Source organism: Carettochelys insculpta, chromosome 6 (assembly GCF_033958435.1).
Source record: "Carettochelys insculpta isolate YL-2023 chromosome 6, ASM3395843v1, whole genome shotgun sequence".
In the NCBI taxonomy this organism is placed as follows: Eukaryota; Metazoa; Chordata; order Testudines; family Carettochelyidae; genus Carettochelys; species Carettochelys insculpta.
In genome coordinates this window covers 21,093,492-21,112,367 of record NC_134142.1, presented here as the reverse complement: position 1 = coordinate 21,112,367, position 18,876 = coordinate 21,093,492, and the positions used below count along the sequence as shown (strand labels likewise).

General features: G+C 41.2%; 1 protein-coding gene across 13 annotated transcripts in view; it reads right to left on the bottom strand.

The window, feature by feature from the left end:
- The window catches only part of PPP1R13B (protein phosphatase 1 regulatory subunit 13B), a 139,304-nt gene that overhangs the window by 60,571 nt on the left and 59,857 nt on the right, over positions 1-18,876 (bottom strand). Inside the window, exon 1 of one of the 13 annotated variants that reach the window (XM_074996420.1) lies at positions 8,936-8,984. The exons of the other annotated variants lie outside the window; for them this stretch is intronic. The gene's annotated coding sequence lies outside the window, so the exon portion shown is untranslated. Of the gene's footprint in view, positions 1-8,935; positions 8,985-18,876 lie in introns of those variants that run through there. 13 annotated transcript variants of the gene reach the window in all.

The following is an 18,876-nucleotide window of genomic DNA, read 5'->3' as shown; positions in this document are numbered from 1 at the left end:
TAAGCTTTCATGGGCAAGACCCACTTCTTCAGACTACTGGAGAAGACAATTAGAATACAGGGTTTATATAATGGGAGGGAGGAAGGAAGGATGAATAAAAGGGTTACCTGACACTTCTAGGACCAGTACATGAAACAAATTAAGTTAAAGTAAGGTCTTATCCACGAAAATGCTTTACCTAATAAATATGTTAGTCTTACGATGCTACAGGACTGCTTGTTATTTGTGAAGCTACAGAGTGACACAGCTACCCCCTGAGCCTTAGTGAAGGGAGATCACAGGAACTTCCACTCAGCCCACACCTACAGACCTTATCCTTCACATAGGCTATGTCTACACTAGCCAAAACTTCAAAAAACGGCCATGCAAATGGCCATTTCGAAGTTTACTAATGAGGCACTGAAATACACATTCAGTGCCTCATTAGAATGTCGGCGGCTGTGGAGCTTTAAAATTGACGCGGCTTGCCGCCGTGCGGCTCATCCAGATGGGGGTCCTTTTCAAAAGGACTCCAGCAATTTCAAAATCCCCTTATTCCTATCTGCTGTTAGGAATAAGGGGATTTCAAAGTTGCCAGGGTCCTTTTGAAGAGGACCCACGTCTGGACGAGCCGCGTCAATTTTGAAGTGCCACGGCTGCCGGCATTCTATTGAGGCGCTGAATATGTATTTCAGCGCTTCATTAGTAAACTTCAAAATGGCCATTTGCACGGCCATTTTGAAGTTTTGGGCTCGTGTAGACACAGCCATTAAGGTAGTGCCTCAGCTGGCTGTTAGTTAATACTGCCCACTCCAACTGTTCAAAATTCATAAGTAAGGCCCACAAAACCCTGAGATTTTACAAATAAACTGGTAAGGGAATGGAGTCTTGGACTTTGATTCTTCCAAAGTTTTCAAAGTTCAGTCAGGTCACATTTTCCATATTTTCTCCATCACCATAAGGGCTAGATAATGTTATAAAAACTTTAAAAAAAAAACCGCAAGAATCTCAGGACTCCCATAGCTGTTGTTTGAGAGAAAAAACAAATATTTTGAAAGTCCAAATAAATTCACAAGAACCAGCAACACCTGTTAGCTGTTGTGGAAAGAACCATTACAAACCCTTAACAAGTAATTCTTGTCCACCCTATTCACCCTCTCCCCAAGGACCAAAAAGATAAGATACTGACACTGCTTCTTCCCTCCCCAAATTTCTGCACCAAGGTCAATGTTGTCTCCAGTATTCCCAGTCTCCTGACACAGTTGACTGTTGTCCATGGCTGCACCTTCTCTCACATGTTCTTACCCCTGTGTGCTGCCTTGCACTCTCCAGCTGGTCTGCTGTCCCTGAACCCAGTGCTGCTCTCCCTATTCCTTCATTTACCATGTTCGTATCCCATATATACTTTATGGGCTGCTGCTGCTCCGCTCCACTCTATCTAACCCCAGGTCCTGGCTCTCCCTTCACTAGAGGTGTCTTCTGGGGCTTGCCCAGATAGCCTCTCTCTTTCCCCTCCCATTGTTTTCAGAGGACCACTATCTCCCCTAATCCAACAGAGCAGAATCAGAGAAAACAGGTAGCCATTCCCACCCCTAGCAAAGCCCAGTCCTCCCAGCAGACTGATCTGCCAGCCATCAGATAGTTCCACCTCCATTTAAGACATTCCCTACTTAAAAGGGTGTTTTGTCCAATACATGCATAAGAAAACTGCTCACACAGAGGTGGTGCTTCTCCAGGGCCAGTAAAAGTGAAGGCTGCCTACAGAGCTAAGATGGGACATGACAGATGGTAGTATGGCCACCTTTAATCTCTCTGGTCACTAAATCTCACAGTGCTGAATTAGACTGTAACCTATCCCTTATTAGCCTACTCCGAAGACATGAGGCGAGATCTGGCCACATCTTGAAGACAGATGAATGGGAAAAGAGGAAAGGCATCAGAACCTCCCAAGGGAAAATCTTCCGTGAAACTGATTAACAATAAGGTTAGACCTGAGGAAAGGTGGGAGAGGGAAGAGTTGTCTTATTTTGAGGAGGTGCCATGAGGCAGTAGCACATCAAGTTTGGAGACAGTATAAGGGGTCAAGGTCACATGACAAGGTGAGACCAGTTCTGACAGCAGGGCACGTGTAAAAGCTGCAGCACAAAGAGGGGAATGAAACTACAGTCGCCTATCTTAAGGGAGTTGGGCAGTTCAGGAATCGCATCATTCTCCTGGGCCAGGAACAGAACTCTCCAATGGGAAAAGCAGCAACATCAGCTTTTATCAGCCTACAGGGGGAAGGGTATGAAGGCAGTAGCAAGTTGTTTCTCTGGTGGGGAACAGTTCTTCACATCTGAGAAGTGGGAGTTTTCCATCAATGTGTGTAGCAGTTATATGACTGGCTGCCTTCTTCTAACAAGTGGGGTACTGGGAAAAGCAACCAACCAGATGAAAGCTTCTCTAAATCAGTTTACTTCAGAGGAAAGGGGAAAGGAAATGAGACCCCCCCCCCCAAACAAATACAGCTTTCCAATTCCCTGCCTTTTACCCTACTGCAAGCTAAGGTATCCTGGGAGCTGCTATGGAGCTATTTAGCTAGCTACTGTGCCCAAGAGACTATACCAGTTGGAAATAGCCATAGTGCAGTAAACTCCAGCCACCTGTCATCAACATGCCTCTTTCTTAAATGGGAGGGCAGCCTAGAGAATAATGTAAGAGTTCGTTACCCTGGCAATTATATCCACAGAAACTTCCAAGCAGTTTCTGCTGTCTCTTAACCAGCTGAACAGCACAAAGGAAGCCCCAGAAGGCAGAAAGTCTACTCAGAAGTACTTACTGGGGCCAGTTGGCTTTTACCATTCAGCCCTCAGTCTGCAAAGCCTGGACATAACTGAGATAAAGACTTGATAATCCCATCTCTGCATCCAAAGTCTAATTCAGACAATCTAATCTTTTATAACTTCCCTTGCCTGTATGTCAGAAAGTTGACCTTGCTATGGTATAGAACATTTTGGAAGTCTTGTGGACAGACCCATACTTAATATTACAAAATGAGTATTTGATTCTATTCTGGCTAAAATAGAATGTTTGCTGATCTCTGTGCAGATGACATTATTTCCAGTTTAATGGTCCTATCCACAATGTGCCCTGCATTTTTTTAAAATTAGGTCAGACAATGCCAGCAGCAGAAATCCATTTAAAAATCTAATGATAATACCACATGCCTTTTTAAGACTCATGGAGATGAACTATCTAATTAAATAAAGCAAGCAGAATTTCAGAAATTAAAAAAATAAAGAACAACAAAAGTTAACAAGCTATTTGTAGACACTCATTAAGTATGATTGAGTAGTACAGTGTTCAAGCTAACAGATTTTAATCTGGCCATTTTATTCAGATACATACAATGAAAGAGCATTCCATTTTTTTTTTTATGCTTTAATATTCAGTTGCTTTAAAATGGAAAATATTGTGCCAGCCATACTGCATCGCAATTTGCGGACAAATTTCACTTTTCCTGCTCTTGTTGTTAGCAATCCCTAACTCATGATGACATAACTGGGTAAGCTGAAGCACTAAACTTCAGAGCCAGGTATTTATTAGTGTTTTCTCCAATGTTCTCCTAGAAAATTCAGCTGTAATGACCACTTATTTTTCTCTGGCAAGGCAGACCAACAGCTATCCTGGTATTAGTTATCAAACATCTACGTTCCCCTGCCTCAACTCTGGGGACAGGGCTTGACAACTTTTTGAGGTCTCCACCCAACCCCTACATTTCTGATTCTGTAAGAATTTCGAAAAATTAAAATGGATTTCTTACCTATTGTACAAATATACGGTGAACATGTGTTAGTAAGTACTGGGTAAAACAGGAGTGCTTACAAATAATTTTTACAGTGTAAGAAAAGTAGTAAACACATTCCAAAGAAACATAAAAACTACAAAACCAAACTTTTTAAAAATTCAACTATCCATGCAAGTAGGAGATACTACTGTTTTTACTGGCAGCAGCACAGACATAATAAATTTCCCCTTCTAATCCACCTGACTAAAAACAGTTATCCATTTAAAGAAAAAAAGAAAGCTTTTCATGCATAAATATGGAAATAATTTGCCAGAGGACAATTATGTATTAAACTTCAAACTTGTTTATGGTACCAATCTTTTACTCAGGAGTAATTAGGAGTAACAGTCATGTCTCCGTTAACTTTCAAAACAAATATTGTGAGTTTCTTTCAAACTAAACTTTTGGAATTAGACAGTCTGGGTACTGAAGAAAGATATATTATTTTGATATGCCAGTCCATCATAGCTAAAAAAGGCATTTCATTATAGATATCTTGCATAGTATGGTTAATATCACGTGCTCATTTTTCCCTTAAGTAACCATTTCAATGCCATGTTCTACAGTGGGGATTTCATATTGTTTACATGACAACAAACAGAAAACATTTCCAAAAGAAAATACAAATGCACTGAAAACAAACAGGATATATCAGGGGTGGGGGAGAAGATGAGTATTACTTTTCACATGTATCACCTAATATTTTCTTTTAAATCTGTCATTTTTTAAAATGACAATGGTTTTAAAACTTACAATTAGCAACTTGTGTGTTATCTGTATGCTAAATAATGTGTTTTTCAGCACTGCATTTTCAAACTATAGTTATGAAACCAAACTAGTCTGCATTCTGGTCATGTGACTCCAAAACCGTAACTTTAATTCAAGTGAAAAAGTAATACATTACTCTAATGAGCTGCTTGCAAAACAAAATATTATTTAAGAGCAATTTACGAAAATATAGTTTTAATTAATTACCTGCTGGATACTCTCCCATGTAACTGTAAAAGAGCATATCTTTATTTCGCTGCATTGCCCATCAGATGTAAACTCTTGCATTCCTTCAACATGCTTTAATTCCATTTTGTGCTATTTGCCGTCTACAGCAACCACATTAATTGTTTACTATTGGTTAGCCAAGGTAGCAAATGACCACAGAAATTCTATAAGATGAGCACTCTCTCACATCTTCATGGCTAGGTATAATCAATAAGATTTTGTATCTTTTTCTATACTAAATAGAGGGATTTTTCCTCCTATCCTTTATCTATATGAAAATCCGCCCCTGCATTCATCGGCAATCAGTGAACTGAAAAGGTTAGTGGATTTTGCCAGCAGTGAAAGACCTAATCATGGCAAGATCAAGCCAACTGTCAACTATGATTAGTTTGATGTATTGCACTTTCCCATAGCCAATGGAAAATGTTGAGCAGTAATCCTTTCTTTCACAGTCAGAGAGTTCAATGGAAAATACTGTATTGAACCCAAACGTTTAATTATTTAAAAATCACTAAATTACTTCCAATCCATATGTAAACCGAAAACAAAAAAACAATCTCATTAAGCACTGCTCACGCCTCAATTTTGTTCTATAGCGTAACACATAACAAAGAAGATGACAACATAGAAGGCTGTTATGTTTTACAATACATCCCTACCCACACACACCGGCCTTCCATGCTTACAGGAAGGGAATTTAGATGTGAACCTGGATTACACAGGATGAACAGCAAAACAGATTTCCATCAGGATATGGAAGTATTATGCATACAAATACAATAAATATACAGGTTGAACAGTTCTAATCCAGAACACTCATCCAGCAACATCCATAATCTGGCATTATTTTAGATAGCCAAACAACCACTTATCATGCATGTAGCCAAGATTCCTGTGGTCCCATAAGCTTTGTTTCTCGCCACCAGTCCGGGCCTTCAGTGCTCTGTGCTTTTATTTTGCTCTAATTTACCCCTAAATGTCTAAGAGCCCAGTAAGCAGTGGAAGTGTTGATAATGTGCTACACAATACTGACATCCCATGGTCCACCAAATTCTCTAGTTTGGCATTGTTCAGGTCGTCTGCATACTTGGCTCAATCTAATTCTTGACCTTCCCCCCCAGCCCTCCACTCTCTGATTTGCTCACCTTGATTATCTTTTTCTGATTTGTCCTCCTTGCTTACTGTTTTTGGTTCTCTGTGTCTTAAATATTGAGTCTGTTCTGCTCTGGCTATGGTCTGAAGAAGTGGGTCTGTCCCATGAAAGCTCACCTAATAAACTATTTTGCTAGTCTTTAAAGGGCTACTTGACTGCTTTTTGTTTTGATAGTGTACAGACTAGCATGGCTTCCTCTCTGTTACTACTCAGGTCCCAAGGGTGCCAGACAAGAGAGGTTCAACTTGTATATTTTCTGGCTGCATAAGGAGTCAGATTTATTTTTAGGAAAAAAGAGGCCAACAAGGAGCTAGATCACCCACTAATAGCATGTGAAGATGGACCCACAAAATATTTAACTTTCTTCTCCATTAGACAAAACCAGGCTCCATCTTACAGCTACTTGATATTAAGATGGTTTATGGACTAGAGAAGGCAACAGCTGAAGCAGGAGGAGGCTGCAGAAATGGCAAAATGAAGGCAAAGAGGTTCTGTTGGTTGGAATCAGGGCCTCCTAGAGCACTGGGGGAGGTGGGGAGAAATATATGCTCTATATGCAGACTGAATGGAAAGGGAAAGAAAATTAATATGAGACAGTGAGTACATAATGAGCATATGTCAGTGAAAGAAACTGAGGAGGCTACTGTATATAATTCACAGGCTAAGGGAAAGATGAAAGGAGACATCAACCAACAGATGGGAGGATGAATGTGGAAGATGGCTTGGGAAGAAAGATTAGGCTACTGACAAAAGCCATAGCCAAAGAATTATGCTGCTGACAAGAGCACTGCAGTTCTTGATCTGGGACAGAAACCAGTACATAGTTGGAATGCTGGAAAAAGGATACTAAAGCAATAGGATAACTGAGAAGCATTATGCCCCAAAAAGGGCTGGATCAACAGGAATGGGATGTCTACAAATAATGAGCTCATTTAGCAAAGCCTTCTGCTCAAAGTGGGATTAAACTGAGCTGGAAACATACTTTAAAGACAAGGGATGTATAGATTACTAGCAAGTGTACACTGTGCTGCTCAGGTCTTTAAGGCTGTGTCTACACTAGCCCCAAACTTCAAAATGGCCATGCAAATGGCCATTTCGAAGTTCACTAATGAAGTGCTGAAATACATATTCAGCGCTTCATTAGCATGTGGGCGGCCGCAGCACTTCAAAATTGACGAGCTTCGCTGCCACACGGCTCGTCCCGACGGGGCTCCTTTTTGAAAGGACCCCGCCTACTTCGAAGTGCCGCGGCCGCCCACATGCTAATGAAGCGCTGAATATGTATTTCAGCACTTCGTTAGTGAACTTCGAAATGGCCATTTGCATGGCCATTTTGAAGTTTGGGGCTAGTGTAGACACAGCCTAAGTCAATAATGATAAAAGCAGGGGGCTTTTTTTAGAAAATATAAAGAAAATGTACATGATTTAAATGACTTTTTTCCCCCAAAAACCTGCATCCCCACATCAACAGCCCTGTCTTGAGCCTCTCCTCACCTCCCCAACCCTGATGACTACATCACCCTACACACCAACCCCCTGCCCTGAACCCCTCCTTATACTTTTGTTCCCCTTCCTGTCCTTGTGAGGGAGTGACAGCAAAGTGCACAACTCATCTGCCCTCTGCCCTCCCCAGCCAGAGCGAGGAACACAGCAAACTGCACACTTTCCCCTCATGCCCTGACAGCAAGGAAGGAGAACAGCAAGCAATGAATCCAGAGGTGGGGGAGCTTCAGCCGATTTCCCTCACCACACACACCAGCACAACCAAATCCTTACATTGCTTTAAGTGATAAGAGGAAGCTGTATACCGAATTTGGTGGTCTTAGCTCTTATCTTTTAGGAAGGGTTCTTGGACAGACAGATGCACAGAAGACTGACTCAATTCACTGACAAACTGTCTCAGATATATACAGTAAACTCATATCTGGCACTCTATCACCTGGATTTCTCAAATAACTGGCATTTTAACCATAAGTAAATTTTAGTTACATTTTCCATAAGAACAATGGAGCAGTCCTGTGGAACCTTACAGACTAACCAATTTTTTGGAGCATAGGCTTTCATGGGCAAAGACCCACTTTGTCAGATGCATCTCTCCAAAAAATCTGTTATTCTATAAGGTGTTATTCTATTCTTGTTTTTGTGGATACAGACTAAACATGGCTACCCCGTGATTCACTACATTGTACTTATGGAAAATATAAGGAAATACTAATTAATACAGCAAATATGGTATTCTTTACAGAGTACAACACCACCATTGTTGGTAAATAAAGTATCCTGCATACATTTTTATTTCTTAATATCTAATCTTGCTTTAGTCTTATGCATTGCTAGGTATACATCTCTATTATCCAGAATATTTGAATTACCAGCAACCTCCCAACCCTGTGGCTCTTAAACATGAAACAGTTTACTGTAGTAGATATACTTCCACGACCAAATGCCCTAAACAGGGATTCATTCAATGGCTTAAAACCAGCTCTAGAACTACCAGGACGCAACGTCAATAACCTAGTTTGTTCTCTTACAACAACAACAACAACGTCAAAAGGCATATGAAGAATCAGAATGGTCTCATATAGCTCTCTGTTCCAGAGGCCTTTAACTTCTGACAGGGATCTACTCTGACTTCCTCTTTTCAGAGTTTAACCTGAGGAAAGGTCCTTCTGATATGAATGCTTCTACTTCCCCTTTCTGTTGCATATCAGAGAGAAACAATCTGAAGTCTCATCATATTGTCCAGACTGGACATCAATGAGACCTTTCAACTAAATGTCAGCCAATCATCAGTACTGATAACTAACTATCACAAGTGAGGCTGGAATTTTGGAAATGGCTTCAAAAAGCCATTTAGATTTGACTGAAAGAAGAGACCAGCTGTAGATCCCAACTACAGTTGAGCTTTCTGACTCCAGCAAAAAGGCAGTTGAATTCATTATGGTCTCCAACTTGAGAAATTTAAATTGCACTCGAATTACCTCTGCACTTTAGAGAGGGCTGATGACCTGTCTGCATCATGACCAAGTGACTCATGCTGCTGTGAAGAAGAGATTAAATTCAAAGTAGTTCCAAGCCTCAGCAGATGCCCCTTTCTCAGCTAGAGGGAAGAAATCCAGGAAAATTAAGTCTAAGTTGTTTGCTGTATATGGGAGTTAACATTAGAAACAACTAATGTTACATTTACATTAATGTTTAACCTAGTTCAGATTTCTAGACCGAGCTCTTTACCCTTCAGCTTTTTCTTTGTACAGAAAGTACTACACAGATTTTCCATACCAGTCACTACAGCTGCAAAAGGCCCAAGTTGCTTATAGGAAAAAGGATAGAGAGAAAGTGATTAAATAGGATCTGTTATACAAACTGCTTAAGCATTGAACCCTAGCCTTATATTAAAAAAAAAAAAAAAAAAAAAAAAAAAAAAAAAAAAAAATCAAGATATTGCTGGTGAAAGGGGGAGTTTGGAGAGACTGAGGGGAAGCAGTGGTGCAAGTGGCAGGGCCTTGGCACAAGTGAGCATGGGACCTAAGGGAGGAGAGGCAGAACAAAGCCAGGAAGAGGAGCAGCGTGTGTGGGGTTGTGAGGGAAGAGGATGACCGAGAGTGGGACTATTGCCTAGGTGCTCTTTTGGCAGCTATGCTCCTGCCTTTGCTGCTATGCATCCTGTTTGGGGAGTCTTCTCCTCACCTGGTCTGAACACCCATACTATGGTATGTTTTCGTTCTCATGACTTTTCTCCAACTTATTAATATCCTTTTTAAAACATTGGCATCACAACTGGACAAAGTGTTCCAACAGCAATTGTACCAGTGCCAAATACATAAGTAAAATAATCCCTCTACTTCTACAAGAGATTCTCTCTTTACGCATCCAAGGATTTCATTTGTGCTTTTTTGCCACAACATTGCACTGGGGGCTCATGTTCAGCTGATTTTCCACTCTTCCTAGAATAGTGTTCCCTACCCTATAAATATGACCTATATTCTTTGTTCCTAGATATATTCACTCCCATTTAGCTGTCTTAGAATGTACATTGTTTACTTGTGTCCAGTTTACAAAGTGATCCAGTTCACTCTGAGGTCAGGGAAATAGCTTCCAAAATGCCCAATATGGAGGAAAAATAAGAAGTAGGGCTCCAGGGGTGCTTTAGACAAGACTGGCTAGGAGAGTGATGACTGGCTCCTGGGGTGTCCTTTTTTAGGGTACAATCTAAGGACAGAATTTGGAAGAGGAAATGTAGTTGAATCTTGGGTACTAATATCCAATTCAGAAGACACGTCATCCACTATATCCAACAGAAAAGTTGGAGGGTGCTAGAACAGGCTGCCAGCTTTTCATGGGTTGCAGCACTACCAATTGATAGGTCAGCATTGGTGAGTATGTTGTACTAAGGAGGGCATCCTCCCTGTACCTCACAAGAGGGAGGAACAGGGATGCTCTGTTACGCAAAGGTCCTTGAGACAGAAGAGACTGATGTCATTGCCAGCAAATCCAGCCAGTGTTTTTCAGTCTTACTTAATGTTAGTGGTACCATGTAACTTTTGGGTGAAGTCTGCCTGTCCTCGGTGAGGCATTTGTGGAAGAGGTAAAGGAGAGGCTATGGATAACTGGGTTAGGTAACAAAACCAAGTTTGTCTGAGTCATGTAGATGTTCTTAAAACAGGACTCTTGCTGTGTCCTATCTGATTTTGTACAGTACTCAGTCAAATGGTATGTATGGGGGATGAGGTGGGATGGGAGGTGGGGGAAAATTCAAACAGAAAAGGAACATCCCATTTGATGAAAAAGGCAGTATGTTGGGCATTTGCTGGTGTTGGCTGTCGCAAAGAGATCTATAGTTGGGAATTACCACTGGTGGAATATGGTAGTTAGTGTCTGAGAGTCTAGCTCCCACCTTGTGATTCTGGTGGAAATATCTGCTGAAGTGGTCTGCGATGACATTCAGCTTTCGTAGGAGATATACTGTGGAGACATCCACTTGGTTTGGCTATGCACCATTGCCATCCATATATGGCTTCTGGGAATAATGAATAGGATTGGGCTCTGCCAGCCCTGGTGATTTATATAATACATGCATGGCATGTTGTTGGGAAACATCTTGATGGTTTTGCAGAGTATTAATGACAAAACATGTTCACATGCTTGGCTTATCACTCAGAGCTCTACTATAGTGATGTGTAAAAAGGATTGCGGTATCATTCATCTTCTGAACTGTATGATTTGACGTACGGGCTCCCTACCCTTCAAGGGATGCATCTACGATTATTGTGGCTGAAAAGGGATTCCCGTGCATACATTTGCTGGTTACAGCCACCCTTGAAGGCAACTCTTGACTCAGGAGGGCATGTTTAGTAGTTTGTGCAGTGAATGTTTGTGAATTTTTTTTAAAAGGTACTACATGTGCATTCTTGTACGTCTGATTATATATGTGGTGACTGCCATGTGCCCCAATACTTGAAGGCATTGTTTGGCTGACACTTGGAGCCATATGTAATAGCTGTAATTAGGTACGTTAAAGTGTGGTTAAGGGAGCTTTGTATACAGTCTAGCTGGGCTCTGATGAAGTCCAGCTGTTGTACTGGAACAAGATAGGACTTTGGTAGTTTATCTAGAAGGCTATGGTGGCCATTAGATGTACCACGATTCTGTTGGCTGCTATTGCCTCTTGGAGGGATGATGCCTTTATTAGGCAATCATACAGGCATGAAAATATTTTGATGCCTGACTTCTACAGGTAGTCAGTCATGACTGCAAAAGGCTTTTGTGAAGACTCTTGGCACTGTGGCAAGGCTGAAGGCTAGAACTCAGTATTGGTAGTAGTCTGCAGAACGTGAAGCAGAGGAATCTCCTGTGGGGTGGGCGTGTAACAACAGGAGAATTGGCCATCGGCCCTTGACTTTCAGGATGCCTACTTCCTTGTTGTAGAAATAGAATTATTGTTGCCAGTATTACTATTTTGAAATGTTGATGGTGAAAAAATTTGTTAAGCTGATGTGAATCCAGGACAGGCCTTCACCCCTACTTTTTGTTGCTGTGAGAAAAACAGCAAAACAGTAGAATCTCATTCCTCCAGGTTGAGGTGGTATGTCCTCGGTGTAATAGATGAGTGACTTCCTCTCTTGTAACAGGATCTTGTGGGAAGGTTCCCTGAAGAGAGATGGGGAAAGCTGGATGGGTAGGCAGGGTAGAGGTAATCAGGATGAAGTAACCTTTAAGGATTATTTCTAGGACCTATATGTTAGTGGTGACATTGACCGAGATGAGGTAGAATGGTAACAGGTGATGGATGAATAGATGGTAGGTTTTGCAACCCTGAACTGGTGGGAGAGGTGCTGAACCCTCAACCAAAGCTTCAGAATGATGGCCTTGAAGTAGATGACTGGTTCAACTTTTGTTCGAGCTGTGGCATCTATGTAGCTGTCTGTCTTCTGAATTGGTCGTATGATCTTTGAGGTTATGAGTAAGGAGTGTGATGGAAACATTGTGTATATCTGTTCCTGCTTTTTTTTTTTTTTGTTGAATTATATACATGCCTAGAGTTTTTAATGTGTCATGAGAGTATGGAAGGATGTGTTGGTGGATTCTGGAAATAATTTTTGTCTCTCAAAAGGGGAGATCCTAAATTATATTTTGTACCTCTGTAGGAAAGCTAGACAGATAGAATGAAGAGGTATGACATTACTGCGGCAAGGGATCAAGTGGCTGTATTTGCCAGATTCAGTGCAATCTTGGCTATGAAAAGAAGCCGTCAGCTTTGGTTGACTTGTATGGCTCCTGGGCGTCCTCTCGGAGCTGATCAAAAATGATTTTCATACTGTTAAAAATGTTGTATATGTATTTTGCTAAAAGCGTGGAACAGTTCGCTTCGCAGAACTGGAGGGAAGTTCATAAATACGATCTTCTTCCAAATCCATCCAGGTGCTTCCAGTCTTTGTTGTATATAGCTCCCTTAAATGTTTGCATCTATTGCGTACCGTCTAAATTATAAAGGAGTTAGGGAGCTGGGTGGGTGAAACGAGATTCTGCTCCTCTGGCTGGAATGTACTATTTGTCTGCCTGGTTGGATGCCGATGGCTTTGTGGCAGGAGTTTGCCACAGGACCGTAGTAGTATCCATGATGACTTCATTCACTGGCCAAGCTCATTTTATTTGATAGGCAAGTATGGATTATACTAGTTAATTTGTGTTGAGACTTTGGTAACTTTGCCAAAGAAATATCCAAAACTCTATTTCAGGACCTGAAAGAGGGTAGCAATCTAAAGTCATCCCCGTAGGTGGTAGGGAGAGCATCATAGTTTCATCCAGACAGAAAGATGATATGTGTGGGCAGCATGCCCTCCGCAGATGCATCACCTAATTCATCCAGATCTTCCTGTTGTTCCACTTGGGAAAGAGCAGAAGGTAGAAGTGGTGGGCAGAGGCATGGGTTCGGAAGTAGCCTGATTTGGGATTGGTATTTGTTCCCAAGGGTCCCAATATGGCCAAATGAGGAGGACTGGTACAGGTGAGGGCATCCATAGATAAGGTTGCCACTGTTGGAGTGGAATTAATGTGGTCTGGCAAGGTTGCTTTTGGGAAGAGTGATGGAGTGTGGAATGCCCCTTCTACCTCATCTGAGGAGAATGGTAGTGCTGAGCTTGCTGGTGTCACTGCCAAACTAGGTGATGGGAAGATTGGCATACCATCAGGACCAAACAATGGTGTTCTGGGTACCAAAAGTTAGCATTAACTCATCAAGTGTCATAAGCGGTGGCAGTATGGCGAAGTTCTTTGCTGGTGTGCACGTGATTGTCTCTATCAGTAGTGCAGAGATGTCTGCATTTGCATCCCAGTGGTTGGTGATGCTGTGTTGGAGGAAAGTGGTGCCATCTTTGTTGGTGCTGATGATGCAGAGCTGGATGGTTGCTTCTTAGCTTGCATACTGGTGCTATGGTTTGGCAATTCTTTTGCCTTTGCCCCTCAGGACATCTGCACCCCAGATGTTTCTGGCACCTCTCAGTCCAACATGGAGAGAGCCATTATACCAAGGCTGATTTTTTTGCCTGAAGAACAGGGTATTTTTTTTCCCCCTGAGGTGAAGTTGGGAGTGTGTCCTGTAGGCTGCTTGGAAGGAGGCTTCACAGGAGTCCATGGTTTGAGACCACTGCTGGAGACGTCTCTTGTGATGGAGACGGTCTCTGGGTCTGAGGGACTTCTCCACTACGAGCAGCTTCAGATGAAGATCTCTGGCTTTAAAGGCACCTGGACGACAATTTCTTGCAGTGAGCACATTTTTGTGTGGGGTATGCCTCACCAAGACATCGGATACACTGCAAGTGCTGATCTGATATTGGGATAGACAATTTGCAAGAAGTGCAGCATTTGAACTCCAGGGAGCCTAGCATGTTAGGAGGTTAGCTCCAGTAGTTTTCCAGAGAGTATTAGGGTTCAAAATATTTTTTTAAATAATAAACATAATAGAGATAAGAGGAAAAAAAGGAAGACCAGGGTAGGATAAATTGGTAAAGGCTATCTATATGTAATGTCAGGGTGTGAATTTCACAGAGCTGCTGATGTTCCAACCTAAGCCTAAGGTGGTAGAGAAGGAACTGAGGGACAGTTGGAGTGCACTGGTTAACTGCTCGCATGGGTGTGGGATGCATACTGTACATGCACTGCCACCTGCAATACTGCTGCTGAATGTCTTCAACTATGAGTACAGTGAACCCCAACACTTAACATGGGAGCACCCATAGGGACACTTGTTGAAGAAGAAAAAGGTCAGATCCTTTGGGCAGAGCCACCCCATCCACATGACAGTTCAAGGTGGCCACCCCAGACTCCGTGCTCCAGAATATTATATCTAGGCAAGACTGCAGACTGATTACCTCTAGCCTATACTCAGTAAACAAACTACAGTTTAATTTTCCAAATTAGGTTTACAAAAAATCCTTGTAAGAGAGGAGAAACAAGCATGTGTGGGTGGGTTGGGATGGGAAATAACACAATAATCTATATAGAGACAATTTTTATTTAAAATCTAAGACATCATCTTCTGGAAAGCAGCAGTTAAAGGGAAATAAAAGACTATTTCCTTACACTAGAAATAGTAACTATTTTTCCTCCCTCCAACACCTACGCTTTTTTTAGAACGAGCCTGAAATGACTACATGCTTTTCCATATAGTAACTTCACTTGTTTATGATCTCAGTTTAAGATAGACCCTTTCTACAAAATTATAGGTTAGACATTGTTTTCAGGATTATGTCACCAGAATCCTTCATATTTTTGTTTTTAAATCCTGCATCATATGAAGGCCTATTTTTAAGGTTTAATCACTTGACATATTTGCATGCATTAATTAAAGCTATACATATATTTAAGATTTACACGTTAAGCTAAAGCAACCTAAAATTCATGTAATTTGAGAAGCCACAAAAGAAACTGGCTAAGCAAACAATTGTTTTTTAAAAATGAAAAAAAAAAATACTGGCATTTATAGCAGCAAAAAATTCCCTGGTAGACCAGGGTAGAATTCCAAATGTGTATGGACAGAAAGTAAGAAACTCCTTAAGTTCCCAGAATTTTCAGCATCCATGCGTGGCCCTGGTCTCTGGTATATTAGCAGCCCCACAAGTCCAAGGGCTAACTTTACTGCTGCTTTTTCTTCAACCTTTTCATTCTCCTCACTACCATCAGAAGGATGATTAGGAAATTCCATAGGGAGAGATGACCCAGGAGATCTAGATTTAGTACTAATGTTTCCCACTGTCAAATTAAACACTAAAAATAGCTGATTCTCTTCCCACATGAACTTAAAATGGAAAAACTGTTTTCCTGTCTGACAACTGAAGAGCTCTCCCAGTTGGACACTACTTAGTTGCCTCTTCTATCCTCAGAGTGAAGTATTTGAACCAACCTGTTTAGCGAGATGGTGGTACAGGTCGATCTTCTCTAATCCCGAACCCTCTCTTCCAGCAAAATCTGTAATCCAGCATGATTTTACTTAGCTGGACAACTACTTATCATAGGTGTGGCCAAGTTTTGTGTGGTCCCATAAAGTTTGTTTAGTGCCACCAGTCCTGGCTCTCAGTGTTTTGTGCTGTTATTTTGCTGTAATTTACCCTAAATGCCTTTTAAGAGCCCAGTAACCAGTGGGAGTATTGGTAGTGTGCTAGAAAATCTTTACCTCCCATCATACAGCAAATTCTCTCATCTGGCACCAGTCAGGTCCCAAGGGTGCCAGATGAGAGGTTCAACCTGTACAACTTAAAAAAAAAACCTTCACCAGACAAGATTCAAAAACAACCATTTTATCAGTGGGATAGCCTGTATCAGCAAAAACAATGAGAAGTCCTCTGGCTCCTTACAGACTAACATATTTTGGAGCATAAGCTTTCGTACACAGAGACCTGATGAAGTGGGTCTTTGCCCACAAAAACTCATGTTCCAAAAAATCTATTAGTCTACTAACAAACTTTTGTCATCTGCCTACTAAAAAACACTGTCAATTCCCATTCGTATCTACTGTTTCACGTTTCTAGACTAGGGAAGCTTAAAGGAATCTAAGTCCCAGTTGGAAGGAACATAGTATTTCCTCTTTTGCTTGCAATTCTCCTAGACTGAAACAAATGTGATTAGCCTAGGAAGCCTCCAAACCCTTTAGGGAGGGAAGGCAAGATCAGCCTCAAGTTCTGTCCCATATTGCTAAACAGCAAACGGTTTTCCCAATATACATCCAGAAGGCAGCTTATTGAGTTCATCTTCTTTTCTTTCCCAAACTAGGAGAAAGTTTTGGCATTAAGAAAAGAAAAATAAACTGTAGAACAACATACTCTATAATCCACACATTGCCCATTGCCTTCCTCTCCCCTTAGAGAAAGCTGCAGTGTCAAAAAATTGAGGTAGGATGTAGGGGGTTGGTTTTTTTTTTGTTTTTTCTTGAGAGAGAAAGACTGCCACTTGTTAACAAAGACTGTCTCAGGTGCTACGTCCAGTCCCACTTGTGATCTCACAGCAGCCCTGTGCAACTGCAGCAATTACCAACATAGAAAAAGTGTTTTTAATTTGTATGTAATGTTTGGTATTTTGTCCTTTATGTTAAATCACACTAACTTACTTTTATTCTGTATTCTTCTACTGTTCCCACTCTCTCCTACCCTTCCCTCTCTCCACCGCTTCCCTCCCTCATGTCTTCTGTACTTGATGAGAGGAAAAAAAGGGGCCACATACCTCCAACAAGCTTTTGGCACTCCACTCATGTTGGACCTACCTGAACACCTGTCCCTTTATTTCTGCTCCCCTCAAATAACTCCCCGACTACCTTTCTTCCTGCAAGACAGAAATTCTACCACCACTGCCTGTGTTACCAGGGGCCCCTAGTGGATTTAGGTATTGTTACTCTTCCTTCCGGTTTCCAGACTATTTGTAAAGAAGAGCTTAGATACCTGTAGAAGCAGCTGGCACCATATAACCACTCAGTTCTCCACACATCACTGTTTTGAAACCACTAATAAAAACCAAAAGTGGCTCTTGTGGTAAGTTGTTTGCTGGGATAAAAACTTTGACAAAAAAAACTTGTTAAATTACAAGTTAGAGGAAAAGAGAAACAGCTATCCATTACCATGACAGTTGTTCAACAGCAGAACCAGGATTACTCCACTCTGGTCTAAAAAAAACTGGTTTGCAAAACTTTGATACTTGTTAATTCTTCCTGGGGCCAAGACTAATCTTGGGCCTTACCATAACTTCAAGGCTGTCTTGGAGCCAGTCCAATACTCATCCTTGTTCCAGAAGATAAACCCGTCTCAAAAATTTAGGCAGTGAGATTTTGAAAGGTAAGATTATCTATCAGTTAACCAGATATAAAGTGAAATTTTATTCAAAACATGCCTTAAGGTCTATGACTAGGGACCTATCAAATTCACAACCATGTAAAATGTGTCATGGGCTGTGAAATTTGGTATCTTCCTGTGAAATCTGGCCTTTTGTATGCTATAGTACAGAGATTTCTTAGGGGAGACCAGTGTTCCTCAAATTGGCGGTCCTGACCCAAAAATGGAGTTGCAAGGGGACTGAAAGATTATTTTGGAAAAGTCACGGTACTGACATCCTACTTCTGCATTGCTGTCTTCAGACCCAGGTGACTGGAGGGTTGCGTTGTAATGTTGACTATGTGTCCATGTCTGAAGGAGACAGCTCTACATACAATACTATAAAATTACCCAGGATGAATTCTAATAAAACAGATTTACTGTCCTTTCATGCAGCAGTATTTATTTATTTAAACATCAAGACAAATATTTTATCCTACAACATGGGTTTCTAGGCATCAGTTACACTTTGTTTTATCCAGTTAATTATATTAGGCAAAAATCAATACAGTAGACCCCCCCCCCAATTTACACAGAGGTTGTGTTCTTGTGCAACATCCACTTATGTAAAATTTTGCATTACTCAGGGGAGCCAAGAAACTGACCAGCACAGCATCGCTGGACAGTTTTCCAGCTTCCCCGAATGATGGGCAGCCCAGAGCCAGGCAGCAGCTCCTCAACACCCTGAGCTGCATGAAACTGAGATATGCATAACTTGAGTGCATGTATCTCAGGGTTCTACTATATTGTTATTAAGAGTACATTAAAAATATACCTGGGTAAAGAAAAATTACTAAGTTTTGTGAGCTTCTTCAGTATTCCATTGTATTCTATTTGTTCTAGAGCAGCGCAATATTCAACATTCTAATAACAATGAGTAAGCCCAATGCATTACGTAAGAGTAAGCCGATTGAATCCTTGAGTCTGAAACCACATCTTTCCCCCCTCCTCCTCCAGTTTGAAACTTGTCACAAACAGAATTTTAGTTTTCTATCCTTCTCAGAACTTACATTATTCAAACCATTAACGTGTATTTTTATAATCACTGCAAAAACCTAAAGCATTTTATC